Here is an 18,248-nt window from a genome sequence, read left to right on the forward strand (position 1 = left end):
CACACAGAAACACAAAGTGCAAAATGCTGTTTGAGTACTAGTTATAGCATTAATTCACATTGGACAACACATTAAGGACAGAGATCCTACATGAGGAGTAAGTGCACAGTGACTCCTGTTGTTGACTTAACAAATTGACACTCTTGTTTATGGCGTCAGTAATCACCCTAGGCTCTTGTCATGAGTTGCCAAGGCTATGGAAGCCTTTTGAGTTCGCCAACTCCAATCTTTTTTAGACATGGTCATAGTCAAAGTGAAAGTTCTCTCCTTCCTTCAGAGAAAGATACCTCCTTCTTATACAAAGGATTCTTAAGATTCTAAAATAATCTTCAAGAAGATAATAATATAAGAAAGCTATTTTTGCTAAATAAATTAGTAGGTAAATTATAGGAAACATAAATTATTTATCTACTTTTGGATAACTGGGAATTGTATAATCTAGTAAAAAGCCAAAATTCATTTCCCTCCAAAAGACACACATTAAACTTACCACAAGTGACTCACTATTTCTTTTAGATAGGTAATTTATGGTTAGCTTGAGCAAAAAGGGTCATGCGCATGCATTCAGTACAAACTGTTGATTGCTTATTAGATAGTTTTTGTACCAAAAAGCCAAGGTTAAGGTGGAAAACTTTCTTGTGATGTTTTATAATATATAACTCATGGTTTTTTTTGGACATAGCAAATAATAGTCCCTTGAGGAGGAAGTACTGTTATCAGTGAGAAATATCTTCATCACATGAATTGCAATAAAAAAAGGAGGACCTTTCAAGATGGTTTTGTGTTTGCATAGATTTCAACTCTTTGTTATATAGATTTTATCACATTTATGTTATATGTGAGATTTTTCTATTAGTTTTAATATGCCCTTTTACATAATGAAATTATGTATATAACTATCCTAGATGCTTTTAATTGTTTTAAATTTTCTATTTAATAGCAGTTTGATCAAATCCAACATTTTTTCTAAGAAAACTCAAGAAAATAACTTAGTCTTGTGAGCATAAAATAATTATAAAATACTTAAATTTTATAAAATACTTTCATATTTTAAAATTTTAAAAGTTGATTGATATGCCATGCTATGTGATACTAAATGCTTTTTTTTAACAACTCCTTGATATAGGATTTTTTTTTTTTTTTTTTTTTTTTTTTTTTTTTTTTTAGTGGGAGGTAAAACAGCAAGGTTTATTAGGAAGGAACATCTGTAAGGACGGATGGGCACCTCTCCAGACAGAGCCTGAGAGAGAGTGCCCAGTCGCTCAGACTGGGGGAGAGCAGGGCTGCATGGGTGAGTGGAGAGTACACCTGGCCAGGCCAGGCCAGGCCAGGCGGGCAACTCAGCAAAGATGCAGAGAGCTGAGCACGTAGTCCAGTTGAGGCTGGGGGTTTTTAAGGAGATGGGTCTTGCTTCCCCACCTCTGCTCCTCTTGGAACAAAGGGCTTTTTGGATGTAAATAGAAAAACTTCTCTTGAAGGTCTGAAACAAAGGACTTTATGGATGCAGATGTTATCAGACCTGAGGAAGGGAGCAGGATATAGGATAAATTGCCCCATCTGTATCCTTAAAAAGTAAAATGTATTTCATGCTCATCTAAATTACATTCCTTTTCCTTATTCTTAGATCATCTGAATAGTTTTATGCTTATATTTTTATAAAAATTTCTAAGTTAGTAATCCAGTTTCAACACCTATGAAAATACTGGGGTCCATAAATTCTTTAGTAGCATAACCGTAATTTTCCTTTTACACTATGCAACATTTAGTTACCACTTTTCCCAGAACAATTTGGAAAAAAAAAAAAAAAGAAATTTCCTAAGGGAAAATATATGCTTATCAAAAGTTAGAGCTGTCTTCTTCAGCAACCTTCAAAGATGAATAAATAAGACATGAAGTTGAGCTTCCCAGCAGGCTTTAATTCAGAAATTGCTGACTGAATACAAATATGCATAGTCCTTTGTCATAGATATGTCCACTACTTTGGTCCATTTGAGCATACTAGGGGTGAAATATTATAAAATTCAAAAGTAATAGCTTAAAAAAGGACCAGTTTAAATGTTTATTATTCAATAGAATAATGGAGATGATTTTGGCTTAGTATTTATCTTTCACTATGGGAGATTAGGCAAAACAACAGGACATCTTATAAAATCAATTTCATCTAAATCAAATTTTATGATATTTTTATTTCTAAAGTCCTAAATAAATATTAAGGTGATTTTTTTGTTTATGTTAGAAAATGATCCATATAAAATAAGGTAAACTTGTAAGTCTTGAATTTATCTCTGATAGCTGCCTATTAGAAGCCTTTAATCAAAAAACAAAGAGTACAGGATCTCTCTATAATCTCATATCTTAGAAGTTGCTTTCTCCCTTTCAGTCTTATTCCCTAGGCTGCTCTCCTTCCTACCCTCTAAAATTTCCTGCTCCCTGTCATTGACAAAATCGGAGAGGCATTGGGCATAGTGGTTAGAAACTTCATCTTTAAAGCAAAACCAGCTGACATTAAATCTAGTGCTTGTGCCTCTTACTAACTTTGTACCCTGGAATTTCTTATCTCTTCTGGACTTTGTTTTCTTGGCTGATAAAATGGGAGTAGTGATAAACCCTTTTTAAATAAGTTTGAAATAAAACATAATTGAGGAATTGCCCATAAAACATACCTAGCAAAGTGTTTGATGTGCAGGAATAATTTAACATGTCAGCTAAAATTGTTATAATACTGAATTCTAAGATGGCACTCTTAAATTCTGCTGAAATTCTGCAGCTAAGAACAATATTTAGGTACAGAACCTACAAATCCCAAAGTGAGATTTTTTAGACTAGCCCCTGCACAGCTCATAGTTAAAAGCTTTTAAAAATCAATCTTCTCATTAGTAGAGACTTCCTGTTTCACCTGTTGTAAGTGTTGGTTTGATGGAAGGAATTATGTTTTTGGGGGACAAGGGATATTTTAGTTAAGGGGATAAATCAAAGATTAATCTGTGTTTGTTGTAAATTGGGGAGCTTCATAAAGAGGATGAAGGAGACTAACTAGGAGCCTGAGATGAGTGAGCAGAGGCAGAAGCAGGGCTACACTTGGAGGTAGCTCCTTAAACCTTTGCCAGGAGTCAAGTGTGATCTGTTTCCTAACAGATGTGGACTGTTAGGAAAGGAACTGCCTGGAGCCCTGTAATAAGAGTACTATGTCAAGTGCTCAAGGAGCTTCCTGCTGGGATGATGTGCTCACCTAGGAGCTGAGGTCAAAGTTGAAAATAACTAACTGGAAGAGACGCTGCTTCAGAATTAAGAGTTTTCCATCAAGATCTGTGGCTCTGACCTGGGCATCCTTCGACTCCAGGGCAGGTCCATTTCCAGTGATCCAACTCGTGGCAGAGCTGCCAGGGCTCTTCACAAGCTGACTTCTGCTGAAGCCCAGGTTTACCACTTTGAAAGCCACTGCAGTGGACTGGCCTGTTGGGTCTCCTTGAGGGCAGATCACTGTACAGATCAGCCATTAATAGGCCTGCCACCCATTGCTTCTGATGCCTAGCTTTCTTTTCCTCCTGGTTTGTGTTAAAGCAGACCAGAGGATGCAAGTCAAGGGAGTGCCCGTGTCCCATCTCTAATCTTCGGTGGCCTGAACTACAAGTCTATAGTCACAGGCATGTTCTGTAGTAGTTTTTCTAAGGTAGACAATGCCCATGAGGAAAATTATATTCTCACTTTAAAACTTTCTTTCCCTTTGGTCTGAAAGGGAGGTTTTTTTTTTCTACTTACTGTATACTTGGCTGATGGCGAAGTGAATCTAGCTATGAGATTATTATTTAAGTTCTTATTTTGGCTATGCTATTGCAGAAAAATGTTAGCCATCTCTTTTATAAGGTCTAAAGATTAAACTGTGCATCCTACAGATTCCTTCATAATAGAATTAGTTTCCTACCTTGAAGAGAATAGAGAAATGAAAGAACAAGTTGGGCTTAGAATAGAGAAATGAGGGAGCAAGTCCTAGATCGCTTGCTGACAATAGCAATATCACATGAATACTTAGCAAGCAGTTTCAACCATTAGATAACAACTTAAGAAAACATTTACCAGAAGGTCCAATGCCTTCTATAAATTTTAAGAATCATGTATTTGAAAACACCTCTTAAATATCTAACATGGAGTAGTTTGTTTAACCAGTAAACTTAAGCACAACCATATAAAATGTTTTTAGTTTCTTTCTACCAATAAGTTTAAAACATATGATACACAGATTCAGGTCACACAAATTAAATTTGGCTCTAAGCTGAAAAGCCCTTCACTCAGCCCAACTTCCAAAGTGACCACTGCAGCTGAGGGTATGGTCAAGTAGGGTCAGCAACATTGCAGGCAGAACTGTAAATTTCTTGTTAGAGATGCCCCCTGCCTTTACCTGCCCAGCTCTCCTCCCAGGCCAGCCAAGTAATGAAAAGTCAACAGAGTGCCTTCCCCTAGGAGGTTCACACCTCCCTTAGGATATACCCCATGTGCAGAGATAGATAGGTCTGGGCCTCTTAACTTACAAGGCCTAAAGCCCACCAGATTATTATCAAGCCCCTTCTATCAGATTCTATTTGCCTCTAAATCAGAAAACTTCATTGTAGCTTAGACAGCACCTTTCTTATCTCCTCTAATAATGACTCTGTCCTTTTTTCTAAACCCTGTCTAGAGTACTTGGGCCTCATTCCTTTGTAATCATAACCTCTACTCTACCACCAATGGCTCTACTCCCAACCTGTGTGTACTGATGGTCCTCTTCCCCACTTAATGCTGTATAATTGTTCAAACCTGGTAAATGCCACTCTTAGGATCATTGGTTACTATCCTCACTCTGTCTTTTATGACCTTGTCTAAATATGATCAGAGTCGGCAAACTTGGAAGGCTTCCATAGCCTTGGCAACTCATGACGACAGCCTAGGGTGGTTACTGGCACTATAAACTAGAGTGTCAATTTGTTGGGTCAACAACAGGAGCCACTGTGCACTTGCTCCTCATGTGGGATCTCTGTCCTTAATGTGCTGTACATTGTGATTTAATGCTATAACTAGTACTCCAACAGTATGTTTCACTTTGTGTTTCTATGTGGGTACAAACTGTTGAAATCTTTATACTAAATTGATCTTCTGTATATAAAGAGAATTGAAAATGAATCTTGATGCAAATGGAAGGGGAGAGGGAGCGGGAGAGGGGGAGGGTTGCGGGTGGGAGGGAATTTATGTGGGGGGGAAGCCATTGTAATCCATAAGCTGTACACTGGAAATTTATATTCATTAAATAAAAGTTAAAAAAAAAATAAATAAACCCCTAAAAAAAAAAGAGTTTTCCATCAAGAGAATTTCTTTAAGATAATCAGGAGAAAAGGAATTTTAGCTTTGATTATCTTCTAATTCCAGAAGGCACCCAAGCCAGATCAATCTGAACTAGCCATGAAAAACTGGACCCCTATATCTTCATCACTCAACCACCAGCTTGATTTTGGTGATTCAGCAACAGTGGTCAGTGAGTGGCAGATTATGAGGAGACTCTTTCCACACTATAAGCTTCCAAATATTAAGAAAAATCAAATTCATGGGGGAGAAAAGTGCAAAGTTGTATAAATTTTGAATTTTGGTTATTTTTGACCTAAATATTCTAAATATTTGAAATAGGAAAATTTATGATGAAAAAGGCACACAACTTAATGCTCAACCTGAGGTTTCTTTGGTAGATGGAATAAAATTAACCCCAAGAGATGTTTTAGAGAGAAATAAGAAAAATATAATTTAAAAATACATAAAATATATTTTATGTAGATAAAAATAGCACAAGAGCACTTAAAGAACTCAGAAGAATGTAATTAGGTTTATGTTGCTGCAAAATATATGAAATTCATGCATTTTTTTTATTATATGCATTTTTTGTGAACCTTTTGAAGACTTCCTCCTAGAAAATAATTGTGCTGATTCCATAGTCAGAGTAACTGTGTCTTGCTGATTTTTGTCCTTGCCTCTACTGCTCAGAATACATAGAACTCTTTTCCCCATAATAATGTGAAATCTTTGCTCTATAGGTGCTTCCATATTTCCCTGTACTCAAAATTTACTCCTCTAGGGCACTAAATGTTATCAAAATTTATAAATGCATCCTAGAAAGTAATAGATCTGAAGCTTTTAAAATATTTTGTTTTCTGGTGTTTTGCTATATCTAGTCTCTAGCAAAAGTAACTTTGCTGGAACTTTTGAAATTTATATGGAAACCCAACCAAATAGGAGCCGTGAAAAGGTATCATTTTTGATACTGCAAGATGAAAGTATCAAAACAGTAGGATCCTATATTTAACTTAAAGGATTCTGTAGCCACTTCTATAGCTCTTTCTAAATGCCATTTCACGTTCCTTTTGTTAGCCATCCTCCCACCATTGGCCATATGCATTGACTAGTTTCTATATTATGAGTATCACCTGATTTATTTTATTCTGGGTAGATGATCCCTCTTGTTCATGCCCCCCCCCCCCCCACATTTGAAGTAGTCTTAATTGTATTCTTTCAGACTAGTTTCACAAAATATATCCCTAATGAGGTCCCATTGAAATTTATTATGCTTAAGTTGTTGAAGCTCCTGAATCATTATAATTTTCTTTCAATATTTTCTCCACACATACACCCTGTATTATCAGTATTTCAAGATTATTATTGTGTCTTTGCCAGTGCTTTAACTCTGCTCTAGTAATTTCCTTTGCCACAATATGATACAAAAGCACAACATTATTTTATTATTTATTGCTGTTGGATCACTGGATTGATAATCACAGGGCTCTAGTGACTCCCTCTCTAATGCACTCTATTGTTTGCAGCTACTAAAGTTATGCTTTTTTTGCTAGTGTGTTTTAAGTTATCCATTTTTGTTCACATTCTGACCCATTTACTAACTATAAGAGTTTATATAGTTAGTCAAAATTCTTCACCAATTCAGTTTCATTTTGCTATTCCATTCAATTATTCCTTTAAAAGACATTTTAATAGAAAGCTTTTATTTAATATAAATTTCATATGTACAACTTTTAGATTGTAGCGGTTATCCCAGTACCCATTCTCGCACCTCCAAACTATCCTACCCCCTACTCCCTCCTCCATCCAATTCTTCATTAAGATTCATTTTTAGTTATCTTTATACACAGAAAATAACTCTATACTAAGTAATCATTTCAACAGTTTGCACCCACACAGACACACGAAGTATAAAGTACTATTTGAAGGTTAGTTTTACCATTAATTTTCATAGTACAACTCATTAGGAGAAAGGTCCTACATGGGGAGCAAGTGCACAGTGACTCCTGTTGTTGATTTAACAATTGACACTTTTATATATGATGTCAGTGATCACCTGAGGCTCTTGCCATGATCTGCCAAGACTATGGGATCTTTTTGAGTCCACAAACTCCCAAAATTATTTAGACAGTGCCATAATCAAAGTGGAAGTTCTCTCCTCCCTTCAGAGAAAGGTACTTTGTTCTTTGATGGCCCCTTCTTTGCACCAGGATCTCACTCAAAGAGATCTTTCATGTAGGTCATTTTTTGCTACAGTGTCTTTGGTTTCCATGCCTGAAATACTCTCATGGGCTTTTCAGCCAGATCTGAATGAGTTAAGGGCTGCTTCTGAGGCCAGAGTGCTGTTTAGGGCATTTGTCATTTTATGAGTCTGCTGTGTGGCCTGCTTCCCATGTTGGATTATATGAGTCTGCTGTTTGGCCTGCTTCCTATGTTGGATTATTCTTTCCTTTTAAATTCTATTATTATTAGCACACACTTGGTCTTATTTATGTGATCCCTTTCATACTTATTCCTATCTTTATGATCAGTTATGGACTTAAACTAATCACTTTAACTAGTAAGATGGCATTGGTACCTGCTAATTTAATGGGATTTGGAGTCCCATGGCAAATTTTTAGCTTTACCATTAGGGGTAAGTCTGAGGGAATGTGTGTCGAACTGTACATATCCTCCCTCTCTTATTCCCACTCTTATTTTTAACAGGGATCAATTTTCAATTGCATTTAAACACCTAAGAATAATTATGTGTTAAGTAAAGAGCTCATCTGATGTTATTAAGTAGAAAAAGAAAATACTAAAAAGAATAAAATAGTAAGCTGTTGCTTGAGAGGACAAGGGGTGATCATGTCATTGCTTCTCATAGTGTCAGTTTCACTTCTACAGCTTTGCTTTTCAGTGCTCAATTGTCACATATCATGGAGAACATATGATATTTGTCCCTTTGGGACTGGTTTATTTCACTCAGCATGATGTTTTCCATATTCTTCCATTTTGTTGCCAATGACCAGATTTCATTTTTAACCGATGTATAGTATTCCATAGAGTACATATCCCATAATTTCTTTATCCATTCTTCCATTGATGGGCATTTAGGTTGGTACCATGTCTTAGTTTTTGTGAATTGAGCTGCAATAAACAGGTGCACATAGCTCTCTTATTTGCCAATTTAATTTCCCTTGGGTAGATTCCAAGGTGTGGGATGGCTGGGTTGTACGGTAGGGCTATATTCAGATTTCTGAAGTATCTCCAAACTTTCTTCCATAGTGGTTTTACCAGTTTGCATTCCTACCGACAGTGGATAAGTGTGCCTTTTTCCCCTCATCCTTACCACCACTGGTTGTTTGATGATTTCTGTGTGAAAGCCTTCCTTACAGTGTTGAGGTGAAACCTCATTGTGGTTTTGATTTGTATTTCCTTGACGACTAGTGATCCTGAACATTTTTTCATGTGTCTGTTGGACATTTGTATTTCCTCTTTTGAAAAATGACTTTTTAAGTCCTTGGCCCATCTAAAAGACACATTTTAAAGAGGAGTTTTAGGTACACAGTGAAATTGAGAAGCTATTCATGTTAAAAAAAATGTTTATTTTTTATTTATTTAATAGGCAGAGATAGGGAGACCGAGCTGGAATGAGAGAGTGTGTCCATTGGTTCACTCCCCAAATATCAGGGGCTAGGCCAGGCTGTATCCAGGAGCCAGGCACTCTATCCAGTTCTCCCACTTGAGTGGCAGAGTCTCAGTTGTTCATGTCATTATCTGCCTCCCAGGTGCATTCGCAGAAAACTGAATTGGAAGGTAGAGGCAGGACTCAATCCCAGCACTCAGAAAAAAAGATATGGGATTCCCAATGGGGCAGTTTAACCTGCTGTTTCAAACACTAGCCCTTGTTACTCATTTTTTCAACCATAATGGCTAAGAGTGTGTGATTAGAACAGTACAGTTCTGGCCTTCAAGGAATTTAGTCTTTGGAAAAATAGTTGTCCAGAGTGACTATATCATGATATAATAAGATAATTACTCTTAGTGGAGCATGTACAAATTTCAGTCGAGTGTAAAAATAATGTCATATAAGAGCCTCTGTATTTGGGGGATATAAATTAGGAAGGTTAAAAAAATATGTCACGGCCAGCGCCGTGGCTTAACAGGCTAATCCTCCACCTCGTGGCGCCGGCACACCGGGTTCTAGTCCCGGTTAGGGCACCAGATTCTATCCCAGTGACCCCTCTTCCAGGCCAGCTCTCTGCTATGGCCCGGGAAGGCAGTGGAGGCTGGCCCAAGTTCTTGGGCCCTGCACCCACATGGGAGACCCAGGAGAAGCACCTGGCTCCTGGCCTCGGATCAGCATGAAACGCTGGCCGCAGCGGCCATTGGAAGGTGAACCAACGGCAAAAAGGAAGACCTTTCTCTCTGTCTCTCTCTGTCACTATCCACTCTGCCTGTCAAAGAAAAAAAAATATGTCACAATTAGGGTATGCCACAAATGATGAATGAGATTCTTCTTGTAGGATTGTTATGTTTAGAGAATTTCAAGTACAAAGGAATAGTGTGGTTGAAACTGGGAAAAGGTGAGAGGACAAAGCAAATTTGAAGATTGCCAGTATATAAGAGTAATGTATGGTGGGGGTGGAGTGTCATCTGATAGAAAAGAAGAGGAGGAAATGGAATAGGTAACTGGCACCAAACCAGGAAGTATCATGAATGAAATGCTAAGGAGTTCAGAGTGCAGTTGGCCCTCTGTATCCACAGGTTCTTCCTCTTCAGGTTCAATTTACTGTGGATCTAAAATATTTACAAGAAACAGCATGTCTATACTAAACATGTACACCATTTTTTCCTTGTCATTATTCTGCCCAAAATGCAGTATTTACACAGCAATTCCATTGTGTTAGGTATTTACACAGCTTTTTGATTGGATTAGGTATTTTGCAGCTTGTTAAGACCTACAACACTAGCATCCCATATTAGTATCAGTTTGAGTCCTGGTTGCTTCATTTCAAACCAGCTTCCTGCCAATGTACCTGGAAAAGCCTTAGAAGATGGTCTGAGTGCTTAGGCCCTTTCCACTCACGCGGGAGACCTGAATGGAGTTTTAGCCTCCAGGCTTTGGCCTGGCTTCCTGATCAACGTGGCCATTTGTGGACTGAACCACCAAATGAAGATCTGTCTCTCTATGTGTCTTTGTTACCCTGCCTTTCAAATAAATAAATAAATCTTTTTTAAAGAATAAGTAATAATCTGGAGATGATTTTAAGTATGTGAGTGGTTGTGCATAGGTTACAGGCAAATAATATACCATTTTATATAAAAGAATGAACACCTGTGATTTTTGATCCATGGGTGACCTGGAATCAGTCCCCACTGATTTTCTAGAGACCACTGCACATCTTGTAAGGCAATAGTTTCTAAACCATATTCCCTTGGGTATTTTGCTATAAAATGTTAATACACATACAGTATGAAAGACGTCTTAGTGTCAAAATTTAGGGAAATACTGAGTTAAAAATAATTAATGTATCCTTTCATAGTTTCTCCATTATTACATACTTCACATTATGTTTCTAAAAGGTATATTGAGAATAGCTCAATTCTAATAATGACAACCTTTTTAGAGGCTTTCCATAAATCTGAATTTTTAATTAGATTCATAGCACTGCTCACAATATGTAATTATATAATTATACATTTATTTTATACCTGTTCATTTTCTCTTTTTCATATTTCCTCTTTATTTCATTTTCACACCATGAAGGCAGAATCTAAGGGTTTATGTTTATCTTGATTCTAGTTTATACTCAGACCTGTTGGAAAACGTATATATGAAACATGTTCATATTTTAACAAGAACTTTGGGAGATTTTATAAATGATGAGAGGAATATAGCAAGTTTTGAACAGAGATGGAAGAAATCATATTATTCTCTCAGGCAGATTACTAAAGGTGCCTTGATTTAATTAGAGGACCAAGTCTGAGAAACCCTAGCCCAGATGAGAGACAAAATAGGTAGGGGCTAGAAAAACAGCTTTGAATATGATTTAGAAAGCTCAGTGTATTGTTTCTCTATTACTGCTGTAGCTAAAACAAACAAACAAACAAACAAACTACAGTTTTATTACAATTGTGTGAAAGTCTGACGTTGGTTTCCTTAGACTAAAATCAGTGTTAGTGTGACGCTTCCTTGCCAGGGGCTTCACAGGAGAACCCATTCCCTTGCCCTTTCTAGCTAATGGAGGCTGCCTACATTCCTGGTTTCCTGTCTCCAAGTCAAAAATGTTACATGTCTGTCTTTTCTCTGGAGTAACATCTTGCTCTGATACTCAAGCTCTCTCTTCTACTGTAAACGACTCTTGGTATTACTACATTGTGCCCATCTAGATAACAAAGGATAATCTTATTATAATGATTGCAGCTGACCTAAGAGCAAGAGGGTTGAGGAGAAGGCCTTTTCTTAAAGGATCTTGCTCTTGAGCATAAAGATTTGGAGGATTTGCTAAAATCAGCACAGAAGAAAAACTTGTTTTCTAATCTGTGACTTTTTGACATGAATTATTCTTTTTTGTATTTGTTTTTTCAAAGAAACAATGTGTATTGAAGTTCTAGATTCCAGTTTGACCATCTTCAAATCTTCCTTTTTTGTATGAAAGTATTCTGAATGTGATTTCTGTCTTAAGAGGCTGGGGCACAAAGACTTTTATATTTCCCTTGGGAGTAAGAGGGCTTATTAATTTATTTTAAGTATTTTTTAAAGATTTATGTATTTGAAAGACAGAGTTACACAGAGGGGAGAGGGGACAGAGAAATCTTCCCATCCACTGGTTCACCCCTACATTGGCCTAAATGACCAAGGAAAGCCAGGAGCCAGGAGCTTCATCAGGGTCTTCCATGTGGGTGCAGGGGTCCAAGTACATGGGCCATCTGCTACTACTTTCCCAGGCATATTAGCAGGGATCTGGATTAGTAGTGAGCAGCCAGGACTCAAACTGGCACTCATAAGGATGCAGATAGTGCAGGTGGAGGTTTACTCACTATATGACAACACAGGCCCCAAGATGGCTTATTTATTTTTGAATAAAGAATGATATTTTGGGATCAGAGCTGTGGCATAGTGGGTAAAGCTGCCACCTGCAGTGCTAGCATCTCGTATGGGCACTGGTTCTAGTCCCAGCTGCCCCACTTCTGATACAGCTCTCTGTTGTGGCCTGGGAAGGCAGTAGAGGATGACTCAGGTCTTTGGGCCCTTGTACCCATGTGGGAGACCCTGAAGAAGCTCCTGGCCTCGGATCAGCCCAGCTCCTGCCGTTGTAGCCACTTGGGGAGTGAAGCAGCGAATAGAAGACCTCTCTCTCTGTCTCTGCCTCTTTCTCTCTGTAACTCTTTCAAAATAAATAAATAAATCTTAAAAAAAATGATTTTTTTTTCAAAATCAAGGATGGTACTATGGTTTGAATGTGTTCCCTTCAAAATTCAGGTGTTGTGTGATAGTATGAAAAGGCAGCACTTTGGTGATTTGTTAGCTATGCAGGCTCCTCATAAGTGAATGAAGTTGGGCACCCTTTTGAAAGGGCTGAATTGAGTGAATTGGTTTTCTCTTGGCATTCTACTCTCTGTCATATGAAGATGTAGGAATAAGGCCATCACCAGATACCACTTGGTCTTAAACTTCCTAGCCTTCAGATAGTTTGAAAGCAATGTATATTCTTTATAAATTACCAAACCTCTGATACTGTGCTTTAGTACCACAAAGTAGAATAAGATGGATGTGATGCAGGTTCATATTTTGAGTGCTTATGAAATGATGTGTGCTAGAACTGAAGTAGGGGAATCAAAAGGTGATGAGAAACAGTGAGTTCAGATGTGCTAGCATGTTAACTTTGAGTCTGAAACATAACATAAAGATGTGTGCTAGAAGATGACAGCATTGAAATAATAATTTTAACTCTAAAACTGACCAAGTTTATCTGAAAATATAAATGTAGGGGAAATTTAAGAATAGATTCTTAAAGAATGTCCAATATTGCATTATTCAAAATATGACAGTATTAGTGTGTTTGATGAAATATAAATCATTGAGGTGAAAAAATTATTAAGTTTTAAAAAAATTATTGTGTCTTATCCATGAAAAATAATGCAGTGTATCTACCTTTGTAAAGGACAACCTAAGACAGAAGCAATCTGGTCAGCTAATTGTAAACTCCATGCCTAAGGGTTTAGATTCTTCCTATACTCATGGAACATGATCTATAAATTTCTCTGTTCTGATTTGAAACTGTATTAAACCAACACATAGAGTTATGATTTTACTTTAAAAATCCTCATTGGAAAAGAAATGCATATAACTTGGTAACTGGAGCCAGTCTACAGGTAGAATAAATTTTCTTTAAAAAAAAAAGTATAACTTCAATTTTTCCTTATAAAAGATAGACTTTAACTTTAGGAGCTATAGTATGTCTTGTAGATAATATTTGAAATGCCATAATTTTAGTTGGCAATAGGTATATTTGAAAAACAATTTAAGTAGGAAACTTTTCCTGTGTTTCTTCAGCATTAAGTAAAATGGGAAGTTTTAAATGGGGGGGGGATAAAATTCTTTATTCCTTGAATATAAATATTTTTAGAGGATTTTTTTGTGCTCAGACTTTTATTTTTAAAGGTATCTTCTTTGGAGTTAAAAATGGGTATATTCATTTAAAAATTGTCTTAAAATACACATCTTAAAAATCTGTAAAATGTTATTGTCCTTCTTTTAGAACTACTGTTTTTTTAAAAAAATTATTTATTCATTTGAAAGGCAGAGTTATAGAGATAGAGGCAGAGAGAGAGAGAAAGAAAGAGGGAGAGGTCGTCACCTGCTGGTTCACTTCCCAAATGGTCACAATGGCCAGAGCTGCGCCAGTCTGAAGCCAGGAGCTTGGAGCTTGGAGCTTCTCGGTCTCCCACATGGGTGCAGGGGCCCAAAGATTTGGGCCATCCTCCACTGCTTTCCCAGGCCACAGCAGAGAGCTGGATCAGAAGTGGATCAGCCAAGACTCGAACTGGCACCCATATGGGATGCTGGCACTGTAGGCCATGGCTTTACCTGCTACATCATAGCACTGGCCCAGTGTTACCAATTTTTAAAATATATTTTCACAAAATAAGAAACATGTGAAAAGTGAAGAATCTAAATTATTTCAGTCTCCAGTGCTTTTGGTCCAGTCCAGTCCAGCCAAGTAGGCAAAAAGGTTTGTAAGAGAAATTATATTTTATGACTCAAAGTGACCAAAAAATGCCTGGGATCATTCAAGATTAAAGAAAAAAAAAAAAAAACGAAAAAACAACTTGTATTCAAAATGTAAGACATCTGTGCCTACTAAAAGAAATATATATCAATATAAAAATAACACTTATTCAAGATTTATCATTTTCCAGGCAGTGGCTAGAAGCTTTCAAACCATGATTTCTAACTTTGAAAATGATTCTTAAGTAGGTCGTTAAAGTTGTTTTAGTTTTTCTTTTTTAAACAGAAAAAAATGAAGCATGTTAAAGTTGAATGACTCTTCCAAGGCCATATAGGTGATAGGCGGCAGAACTGGTTGAATCCAAGTTTTGTTTTACACCTCACAGCACTTACTGTATAGAAAAATATCTGCATAAACTGTTCTTATTATCTTAGTCAAATTCCATTTGAGAAATTCCTTATGAGGCCTACTACTCTGATATGGCAGTATCTTTCTTGATATTAATAAATAACAGAAAACCCACTATGTTTTTATGAGTTTAGAAGACAAAGTATTATCACAGATAACAGTAACAAGCTATTTTTGTCCTCAGTTCTGACAGTGTAGAACCTGTAACTCAAAACAAGAAGCCCTCCAATTCAAATATGTAAAGAGGTACTTGAGTCACAAATACAAAGATCTGAAACCTCATTTTTGAGCCACTGTGTACATTAAGAGTCCAGCTGCCATCTGTCAATGATGCGGTATTAAACTAAGAAGTCCCTGACGAGGTCACAGTGCTGACAAAATTCAGTATGACAGTAGACCACACACAAAGGAAACAAAGCTAGGCCTTTCCACAGAGCCGTCTGTCCTTGCGATGACTTTTTAAGTTAATGTTTTTTCATGCCGCACATATTCTCCAATGTCTGCTTGATGAAATACCACAATGGCCATGGGTCTACTTCCCTGCAGTCTTGTGTAGACATTTCTGCCATACCAAAACCTTTGGCATACAGTGCCAGGTAATCAGGTGTCGTGATGTGCAACTGGAACTTGTGGGTCTTGGTGTACTTCCTGAAACAGGTCCCCAGTGATACCAGCTTGTCCCTAGAGATACTGGCTGCCAGTTCAGGATCTTTTCACTCATGTAGTACCCGCGGTCATTCTGTAGCCTGAAACAGTCGGTGCCGTAGGGCCAGTCGACGAGCAGCTAAGGTTCTCCCCAATGTATTTGGCCATCTTCTCAAACATGACTCTGGTCTCCTCTTCAGTCAAAGGCCGCATTTTTCCACCGGGCTGTAGCTCCAGATCTTCGTGCTGCAGTAACCGGAAATGGAAGTCCTAGAGGACTTTTCTAAAAGTAAAACAAGGTCATTCCTTTCCAGTAATTTAGCATTCTCCGAGAAACCTTTGGTTTATAATTTAGTGTTTTGAATAAATTTACCTTCGGGGAAGGGGATTCCCTAAGGAGACAAATTATCAGTGAATAAATCATCCTTCTCATTTATAAATTAGTCTCCTGTATGCCTGATTAGCATGAACGTGTCTCCTAAAATATGGTCACTCCTGTTTGGAAGAATTCAAATTAAACTTCTCTGCTATGTAAGCGAAGGACAAAATTTGGTTCCTAATGACTTCACCATAAGAGTGTCTCAACATTATACATTTCTTACCATAGTCCATGTCTTGGGTAATCAGTAAGTTAAGAAAACTAATCATCTTTCTTATGTTTAATTATACTGGTAAAAACCTAAGTTGATTGAAACTTTCGCCTTTTGCCTAAATGTTAAAATGCCATTATCATTTCTGTCACATTTACTTTATTGCACAGGATCCCAGCAATAAACAATTTGGCCATGGTACTTAATGACATACTTTCCCTACAGGGTAAGGATAATAACGTGTTTCTTTTTAAATTTTTCATGCCAATAGTAAAGCTTCAGTCTGTCATTCTCTTTTATATACTGAAGCCATGCTGCTCTTGGCATGGGTCACATTTTTAAATGTTTCATTTATGAAACATTCCTTTTCCTGACTCCCCTTCAGTACAGAAATATGCTGGAAAAGATCAGCTGTCTTGCAGTCCATGTTGCCTCTAAGTCTGGCATCACATTTACTCTGACACTTCCTCAGTACTTTCCAGTGGGAAGTTGCTGTATATAATTCTTATGACTTTTTATCAAATAATAGTGCTTAAATTTTAATTTGTAAATAATATGGCAGTTGGTTGACATACTAGTTCATGTAAGTCTCCACATTTTCATGCCCATTTCTGTAGTTATAGACTATTCTGTTCTACAGGCAACATTACTTACAAACTGCTTGGTTCAATTCAATGTGGTCATTCAGAGGACAACATACCTTCTTTGGGCAAAGATGTTCAAGTTATGCTAAGGGTTAGAAAAGTACATTATTATTTAAAGTATTCTTTTGTAGCATCTTCCTGGAATGTGTTTTATTGTATGAATAGCTTTTCAGGATTCATGACCTGATAACCATGTTTTGTGAGCAGTTGACTGTGAAATCTAAGTGTACATCAATAGATTTTACTTAGCTGCTTTAGAGAAGAATCTTCAGAATTGCTACTTTGGATTCACCTTTTGTAGAGATGTAAGAGACTGGGAATGTGGACAATATTTCTGAAATAACTGAACAGAGAATAGGAGATGCAAAAAAAGAAAAAGCATTGTCCTTATATCTCTGTTGGAGAATGCTCAAGTGTTCAATTAACAAGAGAAACTCAGTGGGTAAAGAGACAGTCATGACCCATGACACAAGTAAACTTTTTGAAAGGATTTATTTATTTATTTATTTGAATGGCAGGATGGGAGGAGGGAGATAAGGAGATAGGGAAGTAAGGGGAAAAAGAGAGAGAGAGAGAGAGAGAGAGAGAGAGAGATGAATTAATGAGAATATGTATCTTCCATTTGCTGGCTTGTTTCCCAAATGCCTGTTGACAGAGATTCTGGGCCAGGCAGAAGCCAAGGTATTAGAACTCTGTCTAGATTTCCCACATGGGAGAGAGGGACCCACCTACTTGGGCTATCATCCGTTGCCCTCCAAGTCACATTAGCAATAAGCTGGATCAGAAGCAGGGGATCTGGAACTCGAACCAGCACTCCAGCATGGGGTGTGGGCATCTGAAGCAGCAACTTAACCCTCTGTGCCAAAATGCCTGCCCCACTACCTGTTATTCTTAGTTTTATATATTAAAACATGCTACCATAGTGGGTTGGCTGAGCATATCACAGTTTTTTGAGAGCCAGGTTATGCTGAGTGAATTAATCCAGTCCCAAAGGGACAAATATCATATGGTCTCCCTGATCGGTGACAACTAACCAAGCACCAAAAAGGAAACCTGTTGAAGTGAAATGGACACTATGAGAAACAGTGACTTGATCAGCCCTTGCCCTGACTGTTGATGTACAATTTAATACTCTTTCCCTTTTAGCATTTTTTTTGTTCTAGCTAATACTATTGGTTGAGCTCTCTAATTAACACACAGTTATTCTTAGGTGTTTAAATTTAACTGAAAAGTGATCCCTGTTAAATATGAGTGTGAATAAGAGAGGGAGGAGATGTACAATTTGGGACATGCTCAACAGGTTATGGTGGGTTCTAAGCCTTAAGAGAATGACTTGGTTTAGGGCAGAGCAACTCTGAACAATGATAGACTGTAAAAACTGGGAGTTGGCCAAGAGTATGTATGCATCCAATACTACAGGGAAGTATGGAACC

The 18,248-nt window shown here is 37.4% G+C and overlaps 1 protein-coding gene and 1 pseudogene across 1 annotated transcript in view; one reads left to right on the top strand and one right to left on the bottom strand.

Annotated features, from left to right (window-relative positions):
- EPHA6 (EPH receptor A6) overlaps window positions 1-18,248 on the top strand; it is a 1,087,270-nt gene that overhangs the window by 95,493 nt on the left and 973,529 nt on the right. The gene's annotated exons all lie outside the window — the stretch shown is intronic.
- LOC133747758 (60S ribosome subunit biogenesis protein NIP7 homolog) lies at window positions 15,396-15,794 on the bottom strand (annotated as a pseudogene).

The sequence above is a fragment of the Lepus europaeus genome, chromosome 2 (genome assembly GCF_033115175.1).
Source record: "Lepus europaeus isolate LE1 chromosome 2, mLepTim1.pri, whole genome shotgun sequence".
Classification (NCBI taxonomy): Eukaryota; Metazoa; Chordata; class Mammalia; order Lagomorpha; family Leporidae; genus Lepus; species Lepus europaeus.